Consider the following 6460-nt stretch of genomic DNA (forward strand, 5'->3'; position numbering starts at 1 on the left):
GGAGGGGGCGCAGGGTGGGGTGAGGCAGAGGCGAGAGAGGCTCCAGCCTCAGGACGCAGTGTAGGAGGGGCACACACAGGGCTGGGCCGAGGCAGAAGCGAGAGAGGCTCCAGCCTCAGGATGCAGTGTAGGAGGGGCACACACAGGGCTGAGCCGAGGCAGAAGCGAGAGAGGTTCCAGCCTCAGGACGCAGTTTAGGAGGGGGCGCAGGGTGGGGTGAGGCAGAGGCGAGAGAGGCTCCAGCCTCAGGATGCAGTGTAGGAGGGGCACACACAGGGCCGGGCCGAGGCAGAAGCGAGAGAGGCTCCAGCCTCAGGACGCAGTGTAGGAGGGGCACACACAGGGCCGGGCCGAGGCAGAGGCGAGAGAGGCTCCAGCCTCAGGATGCAGTGTAGGAGGGGGCACACACAGGGCCGGGCAGAGGCAGAAGCGAGAGAGGCTCCAGCCTCAGGAGGCAGTGTAGGAGGGGCACACACAGGGCCGGGCCGAGGCAGAAGTGAGAGAGGCTCCAGCCTCAGGATGCAGTGTAGGAGGGGCACACACAGGGCCGGGCCGAGGCAGAGGCGAGAGAGGCTCCAGCCTCAGGACGCAGTGTAGGAGCGGGCACCCAACTCACTTAGTTATCATTTCCCTATTATGTTTGCAGTGACTGCAAGCCAGATAACTACAGAATAAGGTGTTGGGGGCCCTGGGCACCTCTTAAAAGAGTTATCAAGGCAAATGTAACGAAAATAAGGGCTACTTACCCAGGGCTTCCTCCAGCCCCAAGCTCCCAGCACGTCCCTTGCCGCAGCTCTCCCCGCAGCCGTTCACCCGCTCTGCCTCCCGGTCCCCGGCATTGAAGTCAGGTCGGCCTGTACTGCGCCTGCGCGAGCGGCACTGTCAATCAACGCCACGTGGACCGGAGCTCACTGCGCAGGTGCAGAACTACTACGCCTGCGCAGTACACCCCGGTCCATGTGGCGGTGATTGACAGCGCCGCTCGCGCAGGTGCAGTACAGGCCAAACTCCAGGTCGGCCTGACCTCATCGCCGGGGACCGGGAGGCAGAGCGGGCGAACGGCTGCGGGGAGAGCTGCGGCAAGGGACATGCTGGGAGCTTGGGGCTGGAGGAAGCCCGGGTAAGTAGCCCTTATTTTCGTTACATTTGCCTTATAACTCCTTTAATCCAATAGCAATCAGTGTGTGGCAGCTGGGGTGGGAGGGAAGGAGGCCAGCACTTTGGTATCTCAGCCTTGGGTGCTGGAGGACCTTGTCCCGGCTCTGTGGGGGGTTGCTGCACAAAGAAGGCACAACATACTTAGCCTAAGGGCAAAAAAAAAGTATAAATCTGGTCTTGAGTAAAGATTAGTTGCTGCAGGAAGACATTTGTACCTGAAAAAGTTAGGCTTTACATTTTAAATAGTTGTTTTAACTTACCGATCTGATGGCAATTTCATGGAGGGGGTCCAACCCCGACCATCAGCGAGACATGGTGGCGTGTGGGTGGCTGAGATCTGAGTCATGCTGAGGTTGCCCTGTGATTATATACAGTATCTGCAGCCTGGTGGACTCACTACAGGTGAACCATTCGGTGGAACGAGTCTCTGAGGACCTCCTGACCTCCACCAGCCCCAGGAGCCACTCTCCTCCTCCAGCCCCCAGGAGCTTCTCTGCTCCTCCACCTGGTAAATCTTCCTTCAGCACCAATGGGATTGTGAAGGCCTAATTATCCTTCAGAGAATCCTTATTATTCACAACAACTGTCCACCAAATATCGTAGGAAAAAAAGGTCAATATTTAAAAAACAACGATAAAACGGAATGCGAATTATTGAAACTGGTGGTAAGGATATATTATATTACAATCAGGCCGGAATTTACCGGTACCTCACAGGAGCCTATAGGCACAGATGTCCTCCAGGCACCCTAGACTTCACCCTCCATTAGAGTGACCAGACTGCCCGGAACGCGTCCCGGATTCGGGGTCCGCTGTCCCAGGCAGCATGAGGTCCCGGGAAACGTCCCGCTTTCAGCAGCGGGACGTCCCGGCCTCGGGACTCTGGCCACTCTCTCTTCATGAACTGGCAGCGGCGTCTATAGACGCCGTGCCAGTTCATTGCCTGCAGCCCCGCTCCAGCCTCCTCTTCCGGTGTCTGCTCCGACACCGGCAGGCGAGCAGGGCTACGGCAAGATGGCTGCCGAAGCCCTGTACTGGAGACTATGGGTCTCCAGTACAGGGCTTCGGGCGCCATCTTGCCGTAGCCCTGTCAGCGCGGGAGACCAGAGCAGGAGGAACAAGACGGTCCCGGGACGGAGCAGCGCGCCAGAGGAGACTTCTGCCAGGTGAGTAAATGCTTTCTTTTCCAGGTGAACTTTGCCCGCATTACGTTTCTTGCCTGGTGAAATGTTTGCCCGCATTGCGTTTCTTGCCTGGTGAAATGTTTGCCCGCATTACGTTTCTTGCCTGGTGAAATGTTTGCCCGCATTGCGTTTCTTGCCTGGTGAAATGTTTGCCCGCATTACGTTTCTTGCCTGGTGAAATGTTTGCCCGCATTACGTTTCTTGTCTGGTGAAAGGTTTGCCCGCATTGCGTTTCCTTTCTGGTGAAATGTTTGCCCGCAGTGCGTTTCTTGCCTGGTGAAATGTTTGCCCGCAGTGCGTTTCTTGCCTGGTGAAATGTTTGCCCGCAGTGCGTTTCTTGCCTGGTGAAATGTTTGCCCGCAGTGCGTTTCTTGCCTGGTGAAATGTTTGCCCGCAGTGCGTTTCTTGCCTGGTGAAATGTTTGCCCGCAGTGCGTTTCTTGCCTGGTGAAATGTTTGCCCGCATTATGTTTCTTGCCTGGTGAAATGTTTGCCCGCAGTGCGTTTCTTGCCTGGTGAAATGTTTGCCCGCAGTGCGTTTCTTGCCTGGTGAAATGTTTGCCCGCAGTGCGTTTCTTGCCTGGTGAAATGTTTGCCCGCAGTGCGTTTCTTGCCTGGTGAAATGTTTGCCCGCAGTGCGTTTCTTGCCTGGTGAAATGTTTGCCCGCATTATGTTTCTTGCCTGGTGAAATGTTTGCCCGCAGTGCGTTTCTTGCCTGGTGAAATGTTTGCCCGCAGTGCGTTTCTTGCCTGGTGAAATGTTTGCCCGCAGTGCGTTTCTTGCCTGGTGAAATGTTTGCCCGCAGTGCGTTTCTTGCCTTGTGAAATGTTTGCCCGCATTGCGTTTCTTGCCTGGTGAAATGTTTGCCCGCAGTGCGTTTCTTGCCTGGTGAAATGTTTGCCCGCAGTGCGTTTCTTGCCTGGTGAAATGTTTGCCCGCAGTGCGTTTCTTGCCTGGTGAAATGTTTGCCCGCAGTGCGTTTCTTGCCTGGTGAAATGTTTGCCCGCATTGCGTTTCTTTTCTGGTGAAATGTTTGCCCGCATTGCGTTTATTTTGTACTGACATGTTGCCCGCATTGCGTTTATTTTGTACTGACATGTTTGCCCACATTGCGTTTATTTTGTACTGACATGCCTGCCCGCATTGCGTTTATTTTGTACTGACATGTTTGCCCGCATTGCATTTATTTTATACTGACATGTTTGCCCGCATTGCATTTATTTTATACTGACATGTTGCCCGCATTGCGGTTATTTTGTGCTGACATGTTGCCTATTGCGTTTATTTTCTGGTGTCCGGGGTAACTGTTACTGCATTTATTATTTAATGGTCATAGATGGCTATGTTTGCTGCTTTGTGGTTACGGTATACTATTAGCATCACACAGTTTCTGCACACCCATGATGCAAAGTCTCGTTTGTCCACATCATGGCTTTCTTATGCCTCGCTGTTACATCATTACGTTAGCTCCGCCCATACAATGTCATGGTCACGCCCATTTTTCGCCGCGGCCCCCCCGCCCCCGGTCTTCGGCGCTGTGCGCTCCTCAGTCCTCCCCACTTTTCGCCGCCCCCCCCCCCACGCCCCCCTCCCCGTCCCAGGTTGGACCCACAAAAATCTGGTCACTCTACCCTCCATGGACCTACAAACTCCCGCCGAACCACACCGCAAGTTTCACTGTCACTTCTTCCTTACTTCCCTTGCCCATCATAGGTAGCTACAGGTGGCCTTCAGTATTAGGTGGCCAGAGGAACCCTCAATATTGGGTAGCTAGAGGTGTCCCCGGCTGAAGGGAGATTTTGTCAGTGGAATACCGAGACTCGGGTGAGTAACCTCTTATTTACACTCTCATCAGGACTCTGCATAGGGAGGGAAGGAGGGAGGCTCTTGGGGAGGGGAGTGAGCCGCCTCGCCATTATCAGGCGCCTGTAGGCACAGGCCTTCAGTGCCTTATGATAGATCAGGTTCAGATTACAATGCTGCTGTACTTATACTGAAATGTGGATAAAATGTATTCAATTATATACTAATGCAGTCTCACCTATTCCATGGCGGCTCCAGGCCAATCAGTGGCATCCTCTCTCCCTTCATTCCTCCTTCCTCCCAGTGGCTTCAGTAGTAGCGTCGCGTAGTGATGCAATCAGAAGGAGCCACGGGGTCTCTTTTTGATTGTGTCATTACGGGACGCTACTAGTGAAGCCGCTGGGAGGAAGGAGGAATGAAGGGAGAGAGGATGCCGCCAATTGGCCCGGAGCCGCCATGGAACAGATGAGACTTGTAATCGCTTCTGCTGCGCATACTCTGCATTAGGGAAGGGGGCACGAGGGGGGGGGGGCAGAGATGGCACAGAGGGGGGACACTGGAAGCACAGGGGACAGAGAAGGCACAGCGTTCCGACTTAAAGAGACTCTGAAGCGAGAATAAATCTCGCTTCAGAGCTCATAAATAGCAGGGGCACGTGTGCCCCTGTTAAACCGCCGCTATAGCGCGGCTTAACGGGGGTCCCTTCAGCCCCAAAGCGACCATTGCAACACTTGGTCGCAGATTTGGTCGTGATTTATTGCTTCCTGGAGGCAGGGCTAACGGCTGCAGCCCTGCCTCCAGTCGCGTCTGTCAGCGGCGCATCGCCGCCTCTCCCCTGCCCCTCTCAGTGAAGGAAGACTGAGAGGGGCGGGGGAGAGGCGGAGATACGCGCTGACAGACGCGCGTGGGGCAGGGCTGCGGCGGCTAGCCCTGCCCCAAACAGGAAGCGCTCCCCGGGTGTATCGAGGGGGATTTGGGGGTGAAGGGACCCCCGTTAAGCCGCGCTATAGCGGCGTTTTAGCAGGGGCACACATGCCCCTGCTATCTATGATGTCTGAAGCGAGATTTATTCTCGCTTCAGACTCTCTTTAAGGACGGATTCAGGTTAAGGACAAGCCTACAATCCCTATCTTGTTTGTTAACCGGGGACTACCTGTACTTGCATGAGCAGGGATGTAGCTAGGGAGCTATGGGCCCCGGTGCAAGTTTTACAATGGGGCCCCCCAAGCACTCTATACATAACAATTGATACGGTGCACCAAAACCTGCCAAGGATTTCTGCAGTCTCAGAGGTGCAAGAAGGGGATGGGAAACAGTTTGTTAATGATTACTACTATTTATAGCATCTATAGAAGTGATTATTACTAGCAAAGGGCCAACAGGGAGCTAATACTGTAGTTGAGGAAGGGCCCTTTGGGGCCCCTCTGACCCAAGGGCCCCGATGCTGTCGCTACCTTTGCACCCCCTATTGCTACGCCCCTGTGCAAGACTAATTGTAGCTCTGAAATAGTAGTAAACTACTGCCAAATGACACTAGAATATTTTTAGTAGCCCCTGTGACCCCACACTGTCGCAGGGGATTTGGCCCGCTCCTGCATGCCGAGCCGCAGCAGAGCGATATACATTGCCTGATCCCAGTGGCATGACAGGTCCTCTTTCATCTTCCTCAGTGCAGCCCACCTCCTTGAGGCTTCAGTCTCTGCATGTCACGTGACAGAGATGGAAGCCAGAGAGCTAACAGGACAGAAGAGGCGGCATTGGGAACCCGGAGTAGGTGAGTTATATAGTGTTTTCATTTTTTTTTAACAGGCCATTCGTAATTAAAGGGAATATCCAGGCAGCTAAAAAAAAAAACATTTACTTAAGCAGGGCTTCCTGCAGCCCCTTGCAGGCGGCATGTCCCTCGTAGCAGTTCCACTCGCAGCTGCCAGCCCGAGGTCCCCGCTGGTGCAGAGGCCGGCCTCGCGAAGTCATCCTCTACTGCGTGAGTTGTGGAGTGTACTGCGCAAGTGCAGAACTACTGTGCCTGCGCAGTACACTCCACACTACGTGCGAGTGATTGACAGTGGTGCTCAGAATCAGAATCAGAATCATTTATTTCGCCGAGCATTACTGGGTCGTGTCCGGAATTGTTTTTGGCACAATACAGTACAATACATATAGCTCAGGAGGAAAAAAGGAAAACATAGATAGATAGATAGAGACCATAGTTAGATAGCAGCAGACAGCTGATGAGACAAGTTAACATTGCATTGCAATACAATATACATCACGGTCCCAGTGTGACACTGATATGTCTGACAGTTAGTCTTGTGG

The sequence above is a fragment of the Hyperolius riggenbachi genome, chromosome 2 (genome assembly GCF_040937935.1).
Source record: "Hyperolius riggenbachi isolate aHypRig1 chromosome 2, aHypRig1.pri, whole genome shotgun sequence".
Lineage (NCBI taxonomy): Eukaryota > Metazoa > Chordata > Amphibia > Anura > Hyperoliidae > Hyperolius > Hyperolius riggenbachi.